At 49.0% G+C, this 19,990-nt stretch overlaps 1 protein-coding gene across 1 annotated transcript in view; it reads left to right on the forward strand.

The window, feature by feature from the left end:
• DDX55 (DEAD-box helicase 55) overlaps positions 1-19,990 on the forward strand; it is a 345,960-nt gene that overhangs the window by 324,519 nt on the left and 1,451 nt on the right. The window lies entirely within an intron of this gene.

Raw genomic sequence — 19,990 nt, forward strand, 5'->3', positions numbered from 1 at the left:
GTGTTAGTGCAATTCCATGACTTTACCCAAAATCTTCTCAAATAAGGTTCTTTTAAGTCGGTGAAATATTATTTTCGAATCCAAGTGATTTGCCCGCGGCTGAAACTACCGCGGACAAAACGTTTGCATGAGAAAGGTGCAAACTACCAAAAGTTTGCACCTTTCTCATGCGAACACACACACATACATACACCCACACACACAACACACCCACACCCTCAGCACACCCCCACCCACCCCCCCAACATAAACAAACCCCACTTACCTTCATCTTCACGTTGGGTTCCTGCAGTGCCAGTTCCCTTTCACTTCCGTGATCCCCCGCAACCCCTGCTCACTATACCATACAGTATAGTAAGCGGGGCAATGCGGAGAACACCCCCGCAGCCCCAGTTTCTTTTTTTTCTCAATTCTACCAACTTTTGCTGTTCGAACCTTTGGTGGTAGCATTTTTAGAACATTTAGTCATTGCGACTATTATTTTACGGTAAAATCATCCTATACCGCTTTTTCTCTCCATAGCAACAAGTTTAAACATTTCCTCTAACCAATCCTCCTCTTTCGGAGACACCTTAGATTTCCAAACTCTCAAAATAAGTTTTTATGTAACAAGCGAGCCCCTGAACAGCCATTTCTTTTTTGACTGGGTGTATTGGTCCTTTTCATAAAGAATTCTGAAAAAGGTGGGCCTGGGACCAAAGATGTGCAACATGATCATGGCGCATTATGCTGCCCCTAATAAGATAGAATAAGTGTAAATGATCACTTTTCCAAGCCCATCCATTTTATTTGCACTAGTAATTTGCGGATTTGTCATCCTAACTTTAGCTTCCGTCACTTCTAGATAGAAATGTGAATGTTAGCATGTGCCACACTTGGATAATAATGATAATAATAATAATAATAATTTAATAACGAGTGAAGGGCATTATGACTGACCCCCGTTGGGTCGAAGACCTCATCCGCCCCCCCACTCCGCTAGAGAGGGTGATTGACTCCAGCAGTAGGAAAGGGTCTCTATCTAAAATCTACAAGGCGCTGATAACGACAGATGTAGAGCTTAGGCAGCCTTTTAAGAAACAATGGGAGGGTTGGATAGGCGTGGGAAATAGGGGAGGATACCTGGTCGGCCATTTTGAAGGTCCTCTTTACGGGGACCCTATATACGGCGGCAATGGAACATAATTTCAAGATGCTCCACGCATGGCACTTATCTCTGGAGAGATTGGCCAAAATGTATACGGGGCCCTCACCGCTCTGCCCGAGAGGTTGTGGTCAGGGTGGGTCCTGGTTTCATCTTTGGTGGGTTTGCCCTTCTGTTCAGGTGTTCTGGTCTGAACTCCTGAGCTGGATTAAGGAGATTATGGGGGCTGATTTACCCTTGCAACCTTTGGTGCTTCTTTTTGGGGTGCGGTCCTCGGAAGAGGAAGAATCGCATATTTCACGAGTGGTCCAGGCCATGCTACGGGCGGGGAGGCTAGCTGTGGCCCAGAGGTGGAAATGTGCTACGGCACCTTCTAAAGCTGACTGGTTAGCGAAACTCTGGGCGATCTTTATGTATGAAAAACTTACGGCGATCACCCACGATACCATGAATTCCTTCTTGCAGGACTAGATGGAGGTTTTGCTTCACAAAGACTGTGAATCAATGAGACTCTGAACTGAGAGACTTCAATTTCACTCGCCTCAGTTTTTTTTGAGTTGCCACACGTGTTGTCCTGGGCCATCCCTTGTTTCTGTTATTTGAGCCCCTTACGCCAGCTTTGACTGTAATTTTGGTCTCGGAATGGAATGCTGTCTTTCTCTCCTTAGATCTTCCAGGTGGCATTTATATCACGCTACGAACCCTCGGATATCTGTGGTGCTCATTTATAGACCTCGAAAGGATGAAAGGCTGAGTTTGGCCCCGCCAGGATTCGAACCTGCACTAGCAGGCTTTGCACGGATGTCAAAGCGAGCGATCTACTCGCTATGCCACTTGACCGGTTAAGATGTCATCCTTAACTTTAGCCCTCATCGCATCTAGATAGAATATGAAGGTTAGCATGTGCCACACTTAGATGTCATCCTTAATTCTAGCTTCCGTCACTTCTAGACAGAGTTGAGAATGTTAGCATGTGCTACACTTGAATGAAACTGTCAGGGATGACAAATTCCACACCTGGATGGAATAGCGAATGATAGCGGGCATCACACCTTGACACAATTGCAAGGACAGCAATGCCAACTAAATAATGCACTAACAACTTCAGCCCTCCGCATAGACCTCTCAAACTCTAACAAACACAACCACAAGCCTAATTACAGCAATCCGCACAAACTTCACTACATTGCAACAACAAAACAAACCACACATAGACTTGCACAACAGCACACAACGACTACAGACCGTAAAACACCCCAAGCCCAGCCAACAGACCCACAGGGCTGAGGCTGCCAGCAGCACATCACTGCTCTCTTGCACTTTTCCAGCTCATTCCCACTAATTAACCTCCCCTTTGTCCCTTTTCAGAGCCGCCAGAGCACCAGGGGACCATTCCGGTGGTGATAGTGCACGGTACAAATATCCTTTAACATTAACATTTGGATCAATGAGGGCATACAAGGGTTTAAAGTGGGAGGGTCGGAATTTAAAGTTAGCTTATTTGATGATAACCTGATACGTTGCCCTCACAAGCCTGCTCAATTGAGGCTGTCATGGAGGAAATTAGGTGGTTTGGAAGAGGGATCCGGGATTAAGGTGAACATTGGTAAGTCAGAGATCCTAAACTTAACAGGGACAGAGACCACAATAAAGACGCTCCGGCAGAGCATGCCATTCGGGGAAGCTAAAGGAAAAGTGAAATATTTGGGTTTTAATCTGAAAAAGAAGGGAACAGAATTGGGGGCTAACTATTCTCTTGTTCTTAGAGAAATAACAAACGACCTCGGGATATGGAGTACGCTCTTTCACGTGGCTGGGAAAGCAGACCGTGATCAAGATGAACTTGCTACCCAGACTGCTCTACCTCTTCTGAAATGTCCCAATCTCCAACCCTAGGGCAAATTTAAAAGGCATTGAACAGTCCATCACAGACTTCATATGTGGGGGGAGGGACACGGGCAAGCCGAGAATAAGTAGAAGATGATGGTGACTAATAAAGACAAAGGGGAACTTGGCTGAACAGACCTATTGAGCTAATATCTGGCCTTTCAAATACATGTTTTTTGTAGACTGGTCGCAGCCTGAATCAAACAAGCATTGGGTGTTCATCGAGCAGGACATACCGGGTCAACATCTATAGAAGCAACCCCGGCTACGCAAGCAGCAGAGAGCCAAAGGGTTATAAATGAACCCAATCTTCAGGGGCACACTGGGAACATGGGATATAATAAGCAAACTGGGGAGAGTGGTGGCATTCCTGTCACCTTTCACTGCTTTGAATGGAAACAATCCCACCATCCCTGAGGGACAAGGGCTTCGATAGGTGAAAGAGAAAGGGCTGCAGGAAATTAGGGGACATGATAAGGGATGGATATTGTAAGACCTTTGAGCAATGCAAGGAGGCTTTTGGTCTGGAAGAGGCGGACAGATTTGTGTACCAGCGCAATATAAATAAAATATCATATCAGGTCATATCAAATATCAACAGGTTCGAAGGCTAGGTGCAGAACCCCAGCATTAAAAAGGGTGCAACGAGAACACTTGCGACCCTTCAAAAAGCTCTAAAGGGTGCCGAAAGTATGAAAGGATTGATTGGGACGGTATACAGGTGCATTATGGATTCTCAGGGAAAAGATAATTGGCCCTTCAAGCACAAATGGTAAATCGAATTGGGAAGGGATCTCTCACAGGCAGAATGGGAAGGTATCTTTCACAATGTATGGAACTGCTCTATTTGCACACAGCACAAAGAGGCTCAAATTAAGCTCTTGCACAGATGGTACTGCATTGCAGATAGGTTATGCAAGTTTAACCCAGAAGCAGATGGTCTATGTTGGAGGGGCTGTGAACAGGACAGAAAGTTAGCACACATTATGGCAACTTGACCGGGCCTATGGAGTGAGATTGAGGAGACGATATACGAGGTGCATTTTCAAGCCGTAATAATGCTGGGTCTTGAGGAATGGATGGGTAGAGAAGCATTGTTGAGATTGGTCAAGTGTATGGTTCTAGCAGCTAGGGTTGTAGTCACATCCATTTGGGGGAAGATGAAGGCCCTGTCAGTGGGCCAGTGGCCCAAAAGATCTGGGTAGCTTTGATGGACAAGTTGACGGCATTGATTAAAGGGACTTTGAGGAAATTCTGAACAGTTTGAAACCCTTCGATATGGCACCTGAACTCTCGGGCCATCATTGTTTTAAGCTTAGAACAAGACGGACACTATTCCAGGATGGAGACTAAAAGATAGTTATGGGTAGGAGTGTTGTTAGCAGACTGAAGTCTAGAGGGGTGCTTTAATGGTTCGGTGGGTGGGGAGGGAAGGGAATGTTCTTTTGTAAAATTAGTTTGGTTCTGTAATTCATTAGGTACGTTTTTTGAAAAGTACTGTAAGGTCTTATACATTTTAAGAGAATAATAGACTGAAGCCAGAACCATGCAGAAACTAGTTTTTGTCTTTTTTTTTTAAAAGTCCTCCATTGAGGAGCCACCTTTTTGAACTTCTTCAGATTTGAGGGAACAGCATTCGGATCTAGAAACTGTGCTGGCCAAACCTTTGTTTGGACACTTGGTTTTCAGTTACTTTATGTCTGTTGGTCATTGGGTCAGACTTATGAGTTTGGTTTTCTACGGTTAACTTTTTTAATCAGAGAATGGTGGCACTCTGCCCATCCCGCCTGCATTTCAGATTTCCATTTGACTCCATAGATAATCTGTTTTGGTCTTCTCTTCTAAGCCCCATACCACTTATTTGAAAATGAAGGGCAATTTCATTGTAAGAAGAGCACAGAGAAACTACCTGCCGAACGCTCTTCCAATTCTGCCATTTAAATTCTATGTGAAATGTCTTATGTCGCCCAATACTACAGTATATCATTCTTAGCTATTCATCAGAGGGAGATGGACGTTTCTATACCCGCACCAAGAACTTCCAAAACCAGTGGAGCTGCCACGAGGGCTACTCGATATACATGCTGCATGTAGTCCAATGGCTCATCCTCGATCTTGTCTGTTGTAACTAAATGGCTTTTTTTATTAAATGAACTAAAGCAAAAAGAATGGGAGGGAGTTGCATGGAAGTGGTATATGTATGGTAGTGTTTAAATGAAGCACTGTACAGAGTCCACCAGTGCAAGTTTTATGAAAAATATTCTTTATTTAGAATAAAGAATTCTCCTTTTGGCGATTTTTACATTTGGATGGATAATGAAAGGAAATAAACCTATTCTAAAAGTAAAGCAATAAAAATGTAGAAACAAACTAATATAAAAAATGTTATCACTTAATGAAGGGTAATTGGTTCCTGGTAAACAACTTAAATATATATTTTTTAAACAATGATTCTTGAACAGTAGCCTTTGTGGTAAATATTAGATGAGGTTAACCAATCACACTGCGCCACACACTATAATTTATATGTACAGTTGTACATCTTTTAATTATTTCACACAATCAGCCTGACACGTGTTTCGAGACTTGGCTCTTCTTCTGAGGCAGAAACACTTCTCTTGAATTGCGAGTTGCAAGTAATAAGTTCACACCTGATCAGATCAAACAACCAGCTTATTCTCTCTTCGCTGTTGCAATGAATCGTAGTGGTCTCTATCTCTGCCTTTTGGTGTTATACTGAATACCCCCAACCCTCCCAACGTCGTGCCATCGTAAGCTCCTCCCTGTTCCTGCATACAACGGCCACTATCAGGAGGCCAGGTGAGTATGGGCAGTCCAGTTTCGTGAATTTCAGTGCTCTATGGCATACCTTCCTGCCCAAGTTGATTAAAAATGGTGTAGTGCCAAGGCAGTTCGATGGCAGCCATAATGCTTCTCTGAGATGGGCAGGGGCCACTAGCCACTGTAACAGTACCGACTCAGATGTGACCTCATCTAATAGCCAGTTTGATACAAAACTAAGTTGTGCCGCTAGATGGTAACCTTCCAGGTTTGGAAGCTACACACCATCCTCCTTATATGGCAAACGCTGAGTTGCCAGGGCGATCCTGTGGCGAGTTGAGCCCCATAAGAAACCCCTCACCAGAGAATCCATTAATCCGAAAGGAGGAGTCATTGATGCTACCTTGCCCATTAGTGAGAGTGGAAGTCTAGACCAAAAGGATATTGACCTCCTCAGCCCTGGTAATACACTGACTGTGTTGCGTGTGTGCTTGTCTTCAGGTGTGTGCATAATGTGTACACCTAAGTAGCGAAAGGCCCCAACCTCCCAAGGGAGTCCCATATTAGGCAAGGCCTCAATCTTAAGACCGGCCAGCGGGAAAATGCATGACTTCTCTCAGTTAAAGGATATCCTAGACAATTTAGCAATGTTATCCAGCACTTCCATGACTATTGGTAGGTTATGTTGTGGATCCACTATATACAGCAGGACATCCTCCGCATGCAGCAAAATTAAGTGTTTAGTGCCCTCAACCCAAATACCCGCCCCCAAAAATTATTGGCGTAGGTAAACCGCAAGCAGCTCCAGTGCCAGCACATACAGCGTGCATCCCTGGTGTGTTTCCCTTTGAATGTCCCATGCTTCCGATACCTGCCTCCCAAATTTTACCCTGTCAATTGTAAACGCATATAAAATCTTTACCGAATTAAAATACTGTTCCCATATCCCAGCAATGTTGCAAAGAGCCATTCCCAATAAAGTGAATCAAAATCTCTGATCGCATCTAGCAATACCGCCACACAATGTTCAGGGCATTCATTGGTCTGTACGATGATGTGTTACAGTCGGCGCTAATTTAGGGCAGTGCTTCAGCCAGGGATAAAGCCTGTCTGGTCATTATGTATCAGGCTCGCAATCACTCTACGGTGCTGCCCTGCCAAAATCGTTGTAAATATTTTCATGCCATAATTTAGCATAGCTAGGGGCCAAAACGATTCACATTCATCTGTGGGTTTCCCGGGTTTAGGTATTGGGACCTATTGGGACCACTAGGGTTTCCTGCATGCTTGCCGGGAGTGTGCCTTTGGTATAGGCTTCTTCATATACCTTGAGCAACAAAGGAGCCAGTGTCGAGTTGTATGCTTTGTAAAATTCGAGTGGAAGTCCGTCGCTGCCGGGAGCTTTACTTGTGGCAAGTGAAGCAATCGCATCACGCACTTCATCAACCATGATGGGCTGATCTAATGTGACCTGCTGTGCGCTCTCTAGTTTGGGAAGGACCAATCTCCGAGAATGTTTCCTCTAGGTCCTCTTGTACAGTCGAGAGTAGAACCTGGAAAAGATGCTATTGATTCCTGACTGTGTCCTACATATGCTCCCATCTTTGTCCCGCAGCGCGGTGGTTAGGTGTCTGGGGTGTTCCCGCATAAACAGCCATGAGAAAAGCCTACCCGGCCTATCTCCCTCTGTCTGCATGTGGACTGGTGGTTTTTGTGACATAATCAAACTTGGACAACTTTTCCCATGCCTCAAGACAGCGGTACCAGGTTTTTGCCAGCCTCTCTTAACACTGTTGTAGCTCCCCGCACTGGGCCGCCAGAGCACGTATCTCGTCCTCTAGAGCTTCCAGTTCAGCCCTCGGTGTTCTTGTAATACACTAGCTATCACCTTGCCCCTGACCACCACCTTCAGGGTTTCCCATACAGTACCCCACTGCTGCACACTGCCCACGTTATGTTCCAGAAACTCTGCTAGCGTCTTCTGCAATTTGTCTCTGAAGCCTTGGTCACTCAGTGCATACGCCACATCAGGATGGGGCGTCACAGGCTCCCCAAGTTCCAATTAACCACCAAAGGTGATTGGTTTGATATTGTTCCCCCCAAGTATTCAGCCCCACACAGATCGGCCATCTGACTCTGCCCAACACAAATAGTAGCCCCTACCCTCAGGATTCAGCTCTCTCCATATGTCCACCAAATCTAGGTTAGCTAGTGCCCAATTAAGTGCAGTAGCTGCAGATAATTGCCCTCCCTTGGGAACCGAGGATCTGTCGAGCAAGGGATCCCCAGCACAATTAAAATTGCCTCCCCATAGGAAGAAGCTTCCCCTGTGGTGTGCTACCCAGGAACTAAGTGTGTGTACATGGGATGGGATTCCATGTTTTGGGAAGAAAGAATTAACTATACACACCTCTGTGTTATCGATATAACCCTGCAGTATAAGGTACCTCCCCTCCTTGGCTACCTCCATCTCCAGCAGCTGGAATGGCAAAGTGTCAATTATCCAGGTAAACACCCCGGTAGCGTATTTAGAGTATGTATCCCCGTACCCTTTCCCACCCCAGCACTCGCAAACCTTTTCCAGCTCCTCAGCCGTTAGGTGGGTCTCCTGAAGCAAGGCAATGGATGTGTCAGGAAAGATTTCACTCTATTCCTGCGCAGGTACGTGCCCAGCCCACGCACGTTCCAGGTTAATACTTTAATGGTGGTCATAGATTAGGTATCCGCCCACCAGCCCGTCCCCACATGCACCACTACCCCATGTTCCAATCCCAGCAGACCAGCAACCCTGTGTTCGCCTTCGCAGCCCCAGCAGCCTGAGCCCACCCGACCAGTGAAAGCTGAAAACAAGCTTACGATCCAAAATGCGTGGATAACATAAAACCAATAACACAACAAACCAACCCATATAAACTCGCCCAGCTACAGCACAGTACGTGCAGTGCTCATGTGTACCTGTACCATTCAGGCCTATCCAGGCCACCTTGTGTCGGGTAATGGGAGCTAGCAACAGACCAGCCACTGTCGTGCCTCCCGTGCCTCCTACCCATGCTGGACCTCGCAGCGCATTCCCATCACACCGTTTTCGCCGTCTGTTGAAGTGTCTGGCCATTGGTAGCCCAGTATATGCACTTTGGAAGCTGTATGGCACGTTGCCATGGCAATGTGTTGCCTATGCTAGGCGCGTTCCAACGGCGCTGCGTTCCGGAGCCTATCCCGGTCACCTGACGTGGAACGTGGCGTCGCCTGGGCAACGCCATATCAGGCACTCATAAAGCACAGCTCGTTTCACGGTTGGGTGCTTCTAATCAAAGTGACTGGCGTTCCTGGTTTACTGTTCCTTGCGTCCTGCTTTCTTGATAACCGTTACTGAACCTGCCTGCCTACCAGACTTCTCTTGTCTCCACCCTTGTTCCTTGATGCTGTCGGCGCCTTTGATCTCAGTCTGTCCCCGGATTCCTCCTTCTTACGTTTTGTACTTTCTTGACCGCGCGGATTACGACCTCGGCCCGTCCAAGACTTCGCTTTGGCATCCTCCTGCTGAAGATTCCACTCACCGATCCAACATTAGGTGGCATTCTGCGCTCCCCTCGTTTCGCTCCAGGGGAGATCCTTACCGTTTACTACAGGGCTGTTGTGGCTCCTTCTGGACTGCTCCCATTGCCATGATCTTGTTTCATTGAACTCTATCTACACTGCTTCTGCCTCATTCTACCTTCCTTCTTCATTGTGTAAAAGTGTACTGGACATTGGACGCTCTCCTGCCTTCTACTGTGTACACCAACCCGACACCAGACCCTCGTTCCATATGGGTATAGCCCCTAACTAACCTTTCCTCCTTGTTTCCTCCTTCTCTTTTCTTTTCTGGAACTTAAGTCAGACTGCTAGGAGCATTAGGTAAGATACCCATCCAACTTTGGGTATTACCATTAGTGGACATTACTCAGACATTGTCTCCTCATAGTACATTCCAAGCACATTCCGGGAGAGGTACTGTCGAGCCTCACCCGATAGACCCGGTGACATCTGAAGTAGGCCTGGCATTCCTGTGGTCTTGTGAACAGGCCCTTTCAGGTGATTTTCTCCACTGGCTCCTTCCTATTAGTAGACCAGTGGGGTATATTATAGGGAAGGTCTTCTATCTTCTCACTCAGCACAAGCATTACACCAAATTGAGTGCCGGTACACCCTACAGATCCTTGGTGAGTATCTGATCATCCATTCTTCTGGATGGCAACAGCCTTCCTTGGTAAGTAATCTGTGTAATCAATCACTGCATTGTGATAGCCACCCGCCTATCCATGGAGCGTTCCAACAAGGCCATTGATGAGCGATCAAACGGCGCTCCCTTCATTTGTTCAGGGGGGCGTATATTTCATATAGCATACATAACACAACAATAATTTTCATTACAAGTATATGAGGTGTATCTTCCTGTAGGATGACCTTCAGGGCATAGTCGCCCAACCATACCCCCTTTTGACACCCCTGGTGGCTCAGGTACTGCAACATAAATGCCCATGTGTCTGCCTCCCAATTTGTGTGACCGCCCTCAGCTATGGCGCCCATGGGGTCAAGTGCCAGGTTTCTCACCACTGACCAGGTTGTTGTGTTCCAGCCACATATTAGCAGCTGCAGGGGTCTCAAGGAAGTGCGCCCTGCCTTAATTATCTTGAGCCTGGCAAGATATATTAGCATGTATTTAATGTTTAGGTGCCTGAGTCTCGCCTTGACCGGCACAAAGGAGCTCCTGGCCCTCTGTAACGCTGGTGTGTAGTCCGGGTAGATAGCGACTTTAGAGTTGTGCCTCAGGATCTCACCGCCTTCTCTGGAGTGTTTCAAAATCACCTTTCTATCTCGGAAGTTCAGAATCTTTGCAATGAGACTTGCGATAGGTTCCCTGGGCCTATTAACTGCTGTAATAGGTTCTCAACATATTGAGTGGGGTCCGAGCCCTCCAAGCCTTCCGGGAGCCCAAGCAGCTGTATGTTTCGTCGGGCCCTCCCTTCGGCATCCTCAGCCCGCATTTCCAAGGCGTTGTTCCTTCTCTCCAAGTCCAGAATTAGAGACTTTTGTAGAATTCCTCATTTCCTTCAGTTCAGTCGCAACCGCCGTGACCCTTTCCACCAGTTGTCGCAATCCTGTTGCAGCAGTGAACGTCTGAGCCAGGAGGGCAGTTATATGCACTCCCCCTGGCTCAACACTGTCAGCACAGCAGCAAGCACCACCCAGTCAAGTGTCCTGCCACAGTCAGCGATGTACGTGCTTAGCAGCGCAACAGTTACATTCTAGCTTCTCCAGCATGCCGTACTCCCTCACCCATCTGAAGGTGTTATGTTGTATGTGACAGATGAGCAGGGTCCAGGTGTACAAGGTCAACCAACCAACTAGCAGATCCACTGCTCCCGGTACCAGAGGCAACATCGGCTGCAGACGCTAGATCCTGGTCCCCAGAGCACCAGCATATGCCAGCTATAGAGTTACTCTGCAGTTCACACACTCCGACCCTTGCATTACCAGTCCATGATTACAAAAGGCTGCTGAGTAGGGCTAGGGCAATCCCATCAATATCACCCCTTTTCCTGTACCCTGTACTTGCTCGACCCTATGTCGGTGGTAGCAGGTATCTGCCAACGTGAGTATTCTAGGCCCACAGGCACGTGCACATTGAGACCATCGGGCTCGCAGAACAGTCCACACCTCACATCCAGCACTTTTTGCGTGTGTTCCTTGTAGCCCAGTCATCTCACTGTATGGATAGCAGCCCAACCCTGTCCCGCTCTTACCGTGCCCCTTCTCTGCCCAGGACAAGCCCCAAGCTTCAGTGCCACAGCCAGTAGTTCTGCAGGTATCTCGTTACTGTTAGGCACTCCTTCACGGCCCCCTCGATCTCAGCCGGGGCAAATGTAACATTAATCCAGTTAAGGTCACAGCGAGGGTTCCAGGTAAGATGCCACCAGCATCTGTCTCCAGGAGGTCCGCCCAGAAGCAACAGGCACACACAGGAAAGGTAATCTACAATCTCCTACCATGGAGCTCAGCCGCGCAGCAGATCGGTCTTTCCCAGTTCTCTGCCGCACCCGTTCTGGCCCGCCGGGCCTCTTAAAGATAGTACGTGGTCCTTCACCCGCTCTCTCCCTGGCCACTCCTCCGGCACCAGGCATCCGTTGCCATGACTGCCCTCCCCCTGAGGCACTGTCTGATCAACGTCGGGGGAGAGGCACCCTACTAGCTTGGCCGTCGCGGCTCCGAGCAGGTGGTCGCAGGCACCAGTCTTCTTGCTCCGCGGGGTGGGCAGCACACAAGCAGCAGTGCTGCATGTGCTTCTGCCAGGCAACCGCTCTTCAGGAGCTAATCGGGCAGCAATCCAAGCGGCCCCCAGCAGCGTTCACAGGTGTGCCCTGCCAGCCCACCGGACATACAGGGTGCGCTGTGTTGTACGGCTTTGCCGTGCTTCCTCCCCTCCTACTAAAAGGCAGCTCCGGCCACCATATTCCTTTCTTTGGGTTCAGTGTTTCGGACCCTTGTTCACAGGCAATACCAGTCTGATTAAGGTCGGGCTCACACTCCCCAGCAGGGCGCCATCGTCCCCAGTAAGTAGGTGTTCTTGTGTGTGGCTAGCTTCATGTTTGCCGCTGAAAAAGCAGGATCATTCAGGATCATGGCAGGAGCTCAGTTTCTACACTGCCTCACCACATGGGCTCAGGCCACACCCCCACTGTGAAGAACTCATGGTGACAACAAGTAAGACAGACACAAGTGATCACAGTTCAAGACAATGAAGGTGGTATGCGGGTTGGAAAAACCTAAATCTAAGATGGGGACAGGCGTTGACCATCAAATGAAAATAAGGCAGTCCTAGTGGAGTCAAGTCAAAACAAAAATGAACTATACTAAGAAAACCTATTGCCAATTCCTTAAACTAAATACAAAAGGGTTTGGGGTTAAGCATGTAGAAAAAGAAAGATGTGTTCTCAAGTGATAAATCAGGAGGCGTTAGCCTGGGTCTGTCTTCCCCACGTTTTGAGCATGGGGAAAGGTGGAGTTAGTGGAGCACAGTACAGTTTCTGACTTCTCTAGCACTTGACGACAGTTCCATTAACAGATCTCAGGACCGTCGATGGCCAAGTCTCGGTTCCTTAAAAAGTCTCTTGCCTTCGGGCCTGATGTGTTCAGCTAATCAAAAACAAAAGTTTCTTTAACCTTTTAACTTCCATGGGTATTTCCCCCCAGTGCCAAGGCCTTTTTTTAGTGATTTCGTTATGTGGCCATTCAAAGCCTTGTAACCTTTTTGTTACATGAGATATCTCGGCCAAATTTGGCTCCTTTTTTTTCCACAATCCTAGGTTGCTGTAAGGGGGTGAGAGAAAGAAAATAAGCAAAAATGGTGCGAATTTTAGGTTTTTTCAAACAATGGCAATAAAATGATGTACAAAGAAGCCTGTGGTTTTTTCTTTGTAAGAGCTAGGAACAAATGGTTTACTGGGCTGAATTCCCCAATTTCCTGGCTTTCAAGAACAGGTTGAGTGGAAACGAAAGAAAAATTATTTTGATGTGGTTATCAACTGTTTTGTGAGAGGTAGGCGATTTTTGCCAATTGGACATGCATGGACGGAATGGAAGAAAAGGGTAGGAAAGCTGAATTGGAGGACAGAAAGGCATATATTTCTGAAAAGTAGACAAAATTCCAAGTTTAGGAACGGGGGATTTGCATAGGTCAGGCAACAACTAGGTAGGGGAAAATGCCATAGATTGGGGGAAAAGCGAGAAATTGACCGAAAAAAAAGATCTGTGTTGGACATGGTTGGCTTGGTACGGCAATGGCTTCCATAAATTTTGAGAAAAGCAATGCTCCGCTACATTCCCCCAACTCTTTCAGTTAGGAAAGCACACATTTTTTGTAGTGTTTTACAAAACAAGCAATACCAGACATGTTTCGGTGAATGGACACAGGGAAATGTCTCTGAAATTGGCTGGAAATGAAGACAATTCTCAGACATTTCGCTCTGGCCACCCACCGAAACACACAGCCAATAACACATGGCCTACCTTCCCGCATCCCCACACGTGTCCCGATGAAAACAGTACCTCACATGTGTGGGTGCACCTACCGGGGGCACAAAAGGAAAAGGGTAACCCACTGGTAACCCCAAGCCTTTCGCCACTGACCATTTTGTTCATGTGGGCAACCTACAGATTTGGGCCTAGAGTGTCGAAGCCAGCAAGGAAAACGGGGAACCCCATGAATTTCCCAAAAGAGGACACCCGTGGGAATCCACACATGGCCAAATTGGAGGGGCGGCCCATCTCTTGTAGCCTTCCCCAGGGGCAGATAAGGGGGGGCTTTCCTGCACTCCTCCCTGGGCTCAGGCGTCCATTCCTAGGAGCAGATATCTGGTCCCAGGGAGGGCTGCATGACATGGCACCCACTCCAGTGCGGCAGGGGGGGAGGGGTTCAATGCCCCATCCCATTAGAAAATTCCCAGACCCTTTGGGGTGCCCCACAGCCCCACTAAAAAGCGTTCCACCATTTTCACTTTTTTCCTTTGGTAACCCAACTCCCCTTGGTGCAGAGAGGCACATTGATGTGCAATCTGGCCCTGGGGTGCCCAAACCTTACTGCCCCACCCACTGGGGGGCCTGTCCCACCATTTTTGGGGGACCTCTCACCCCTCACCTCAAATGGGTGGCGGGGGCACCTCATGCAGGCCTCACTTGGCCTCCTACAAACAGCTGTGTGAGGTATACCCCCCCTCCATTTGGGGTGGGGGGTGAGGGCCCCCAAAAATGGTGGGATAGGCCCCTCCAGTGGGTGGGACAGTAAGGTTTGGGCACCCCGGCACCAGATTGGCAAACCAATGTGCCCCTCTGCGCCAAAGCAGGTATAGTAAACAAAGAAAATAATTCAAAATGCCAAGCTGCCCTTTAGCGGGGGCTGAGGGGCCCCCTACACTGCTATGGAATTTTCTAATGTGAAGGGGGGTGCACCTCTCCACCCCAATTGGAAGGGCGGCGCATCACATGTAGCCCTCCCCGGGGGCAGATACGGGGGGGCTGTCCTGCACTCCTCCCTGGGCTCAGGCATCCCTTCCTAGGATCAGATATCTGGTCCCAGGGAGGGCTTCATGACATGACACCCAGTCCGTTGCGGGTGGGGGGGTCACCGCCCCATCCCATTAGCAACTTCCCCGTCCCTTTGGGGTTCCCCACAGCCCCCCCTAAAAAGCGTTCCACCATTTTCACTTTTTTCCTTTGGTAACCCAACTCCCCTTGGTGCAGAGAGGCACATTGATGTGCCAATCTGGCCCCGGGGTGCGCAAACCTTACTGCGCCACCCACTGGGGGTCATGTCCACCATTTTTGGGGGCCGCCCTCAACCCAAATGGGTGGCGGGGGCACCTCATGCAGGCCTCCCTGGGCCTCCTACAAACAGCTGCGTGAGGTACACACCCCCCCTCCATTTGGGGTGGGGAGAGAGGGCCCCCAGTGGTTGGGGCAGTAAGGTTTGGGCACCCCGGCACCAGATTGGCACACCAATGTGCCCCTCTGCGCCAAGGCAAGTTTCGTAACCAAAGAAAAAAATGGAAAAGGTACACTACACTTTAGGGCGGAGGGGCACCCTAAACCGCCAGGTAATTTTCTAATGTACTGGGGGGGTGACTCTCTACCCCCCCCCCCACACCAAATGCAGGGGGAGCATCTCATGCAGCCCTCCCTGGGGTCAGATGCCCCTTCCTAGAAGCAGATATCTGCCCCCAGGGAGGGCTACAAGGGGGCCCCCATCTCCCCTTGGGGTGAGGGGGAGAGGGCCACCACTCTTTTCTGTCAAATATAACCCTGGTGGCTAGTGGCCCCCCCAATCCCACCCAAAATTCCCTTTTATTTATTTTATTTTTTTGTTTTGTTTTTTTTGTCCCCTTCCCTGGGGGCAGATGATCAGCCATCTGCCCCCAGGGGGGCCCTAACCTGCAGGCCCCATCCTTTGGGGGGCCTGCACACTATTTCCTGGTGGCCCTCCCCCCCAGCCCCCAATTGGATGGGGGGCCACCTCGTGTACTCCTGCCTGGGGGCATAAATCTGCCCCCAGGGAGGGGCTACAAAGGGTGGCCTCCCTTTCCACTTGGTGGGGGAGGTGGTCCACCATTTCAGGGCGGCAAAAAAATCCCAGGGCACCCCACCCCCACCCCGTTGCTTTCCGTTAATTTTTTGTTATAGTTTTTTTATTTTTGCCCCCTTCCCTGGGGGCAGATCAGCCATCTGCCCCCAGGGTTTTACACATATGAGCCCCCATGCTTTGGGGGCTGAGGGGGCCCCCACCTCCCCCCCGCATTCAAAGACATCCCTGTGTCTAGTGGGCATTGCTGCCTGCGCATCGAGCGCCCTGCGCCCAATCCACAGGCAGCAATGCTGTCACAAAGGGTGTCATTGGAAAGGGGAGAGTCTCCCCTTTCCAATGACACCCTTTCCGACAAAATCCGTGGTGGCTAGGGCCCCCCAAACCCTCTCCCCCTTCCCATCACGTTTTTTTTTTGTTATGCCCCCACCTCTGGGGGCAGATGGTCACCTGTCTGCCCCCAGGGGTCATTATATATGTGCCCCCATACTTTCGAGCCGGGGGGGAGAAGGCTGCTTACTGTAACCAGCCCCCCACCCCCCACGTCACAAACGTTTCCCTGGTGTCTAGTGGGCATTACTGCCTGCGCATCGAGCGCCCTGCGCCCGATCCGTGGTCAGCAATGCTGTCACACAGGGTGTCGTTGGAAAGGGGAGTATCTCCCCTTTCCAACGACACCTCCCCCGATCTCCGGCTTGAAATACAGCCAGAGATCGAGGGGGAGAAAGGTGAACACTCACCTTATATTTTCACTGCAGCAGTCGAAAATGGCTGCTGCAGTGATTTTACTTTCAGTTTCACGCCGACATGCTTTACGCACGTCAACGTGGAACTGAAGGTAATCCAGCCCCCTGGCAGTGAGGAGGGACCTCCACCTCACATAGCCCGGGGGTTGGATTACAGTTTTGAGCGATCCCTGCTTTGCCAAAAAGGACGAGCTATCTCGTCCTTGGCACTGCACATGCAATTCCAAGGACGAGATATCTCGTCCTTGGCACTGTAGGGGTTAACAACTGAAGGTTTGTTCCCAAAGTTCCTTATGGGTGATGGTTTCACCCCTGGGTCCCCCTCTTCTGGGCTGGCCCTTCTCATATCACTCTCCACATAAAGTTTTGATGAAAACTTCACCCTTGGATCTCCCTCGTCCGCGATCGGTCCTCTCTTGACTGTCCGTACTCGGGTGATGGCTTCATCTGTTTCTCAATAGTATTTCTTTGCATCTCTTATTCTTTTCTTATTAAACTTTGGGTGATAGCTCCTTGGATCTCCTTCGCTCGGGCCTCTCTCAACTGCCAACCCTTGGGTGACTGCTCCACCCCTGGATCTCCCTCGTTCGGACTCGGACCTCTCTATTTCAGCTTCCCCCTGGATATCCCTCGTCTGGGCTCGGACTCTCCTTGACTTTAATGGGAGTCAATTACTTTGTTTTCTAAATGTTCAGTTTTGCGATGGGATTCACTTCCCTTTCTTTCATCTTGCTTGTAGATCAGTCTTTCGATGGTACTGGAATTTTGCTTGACCCTCTGCATGACCACTTTGACCTTTTTCGCGGGCCTTCCTATGGCCTTTTGCTACTTGTAGTTTTTCTCATATGGGGCTCGACCAGAGTCTCCCGAGTTAGCACCCACGTGGTGCCGTTTTCCCTCTGTAGGTCTCCCGTGGCTTTTCACAGTTCATTCAAAGTTCAATAGCGTTGGTTCTAAACTTGCCACCTTGCGATTCTCACTCGACACAGCCCGGTGCTTATCGATTTTCCCCTCGACTTACCGGCTGTGTTGCACGCTTGGCTTTCGGCTTCTCTTGAGTCAATGCCAGTACCATGGGCGTAGGAGATACCCTTGCTCCTGCTTATCAGCATAAGCTTGCCCTGTGTACCATTGACATCTGCTGCAGGACACTTGTGCTACTGTTCGAGGCCTTGGACTTTCCTGTACGAAGGTTCTGCGGGCCTGGGACGAAAAGGGCAAGGTCAATTCTCTCCTCGCCACCCTCTCGGTTTCCGCCTTTCTCCTTCGTTTGAACTGTCGCCTTTGAGCCGTCTCGTCATGCTGTCTGGTGTACTCGCCTTGCTCGTAATGTGCTCTCTGGCTCCACCTTTTATCCCTTTGGGGAAGGCTAAGGGTTGCCAGGTGTGTGATTCTGATCCATTGCCTGACTTTGCCTGACTCTGGTTTTGGGACGTGTCCGGTAAATGGCTCTAGTGTTTGTCCGTTGTGTTGTGCGAAAGTATTGGCGGTGGAAAAAGGGGTTGGGGGAGTGGTTTGTAATGTCCTACATGAGTGGATGGGGGAAAGGTGTTAAAGGAAGGGGGATACCGCGTCTCACCCATCGGTCTCCCACTCCCCTTCTCTCTGATCCTGTTATAGCTGGTGGTAGTGGACTTGTTCTAACAACTAATGTGTATTTTTTATACCGCAGGCTATGTTCATAGCCCTGGTAGTGCACAATAGGGGCACCCAAGTACCAACTTGGAGCCTCCCTTCTTTTTCTGCCATTACTAGTGTGGTGGTTCTGGTTAGCCTTTCTTTTTTTCTGCCTTTGGCAGGAACCAGTAGGTATCCCCGCCTAGGCTGCAGGTTGTTTGGGCAGGCAGGCGGGGAGGAGTTACCCCCCCCCCCTGTCCTTTGTCTGCCAGAGTGCTGAATAGGTCCAACTCCCACAGGGGGTCTGTCTGTCCTGATTGGACAGTCAAATACCCCTTTCTGTAAAATGCTGAGAGAGATTGCAGAGGAGCATGTGCTCGAACTGTATAAAAGGTGAGGCTTCTGGAGTGTAAAGCAAGTCGACCACAGGAAACAGAAGTAACTGAAAAAGATGACCAGAGACGCCTCCAGACCCTTGCAAGACCGTGATGTGACCACTGCTGTCCTGACCCTATTTTTTTATGCGACAGAGGAGCTCCGAAGAGGACTCCTTCCCTTTGGCTGGTGGGAACAGCCAGTCCCAAGTCGAACTTTGAAACAAGCCACCTGAGGTCCTAGGGCTTCCAGAGCTACGGAAGCCCAATACCAGGAGACCTGCTGCCCATTTCGAGTGCATCGCCATGGAAATGCTGAATCTGTCCAAATCTTTGCTTAACCCAAAAGGACACTCCAGAGATCTGATTCAACTCTCCCAGACTGCCTCACCAGAGTGTGGGACTGCTGGAAGCAAAGAAGATTGACCGGACAATCCGTGTCCTTTGTTGATGCTGCTGAAAAGGTGCCAAAACCGCAGAGTGAACCAAGAAGTTGCTGAAAGTCCTGCTACAGGTCCTCCCTCGAGACAGCTGCTGAGAGACACGTCCATTGTCCTGCCATTCGTCATCAGACCAAGGAATACGGAGGTCGGGTCCAGAGCTGCAACATCATGGGGAAGCCAACACAAACACTTTATTCAAACCAAAGGTACTGTGGGGAACAGGGTAGTGTTTACCTGATTCCAAGAAGTCGTTCCAGAGCGTTGAGTGCACCTAGAGGTGGCCAGGGCAACTCCCTCTGACCCAAGCCGCTGCTTGTGTCCCTTTCTCGAGTCTGTTTTTAGGTCTCCTTTGTTAATTGCTAACTTGCTACTTCAATAACTGTAGACACTGGAAGAAATCCTCAGGAACTCTTCATAATTTGCTGTATCTCAAGACGACAAGCCCTTTCCGTACTGCCTCTAGCTAGGGTGCGTTTTTGGACTTTAAAGACTTGCCAGGTGAAGAAACCGTCTCTAGAACCTTGACCTAAGCTCATGTTGCACTAACCACTTATTTTCTTGCAGAGTAAATGCATTGCCTTATGACCTGTTGAAAAACGCATGAGTGCGTAATAACCAATAATACGATAACATTACCTTTTCCCTTTCAAAAGTTGCTACAAATGTAACCGCGAAAAAACACAAAAGTGAAAGTGCCCTTTGAATTGTATTATTTAGTATTCCTAAGTGTTCTACCCTAAACGTCTGAAGTATTTAAAGTGATTCTGGTGTAAATATGATAAATATATATCTTTTATATAAATATGTGTAAATGCTTCTTTGCTGTGCCTGTATAGAGAAGATTGTGTACTTACCTACAGCTCCCATCTTCCTTCTAAGATAAG

This window comes from Ambystoma mexicanum, chromosome 10, assembly GCF_040938575.1.
Source record: "Ambystoma mexicanum isolate Mex_15411 chromosome 10, UKY_AmexF1_1, whole genome shotgun sequence".
Classification (NCBI taxonomy): domain Eukaryota; kingdom Metazoa; phylum Chordata; class Amphibia; order Caudata; family Ambystomatidae; genus Ambystoma; species Ambystoma mexicanum.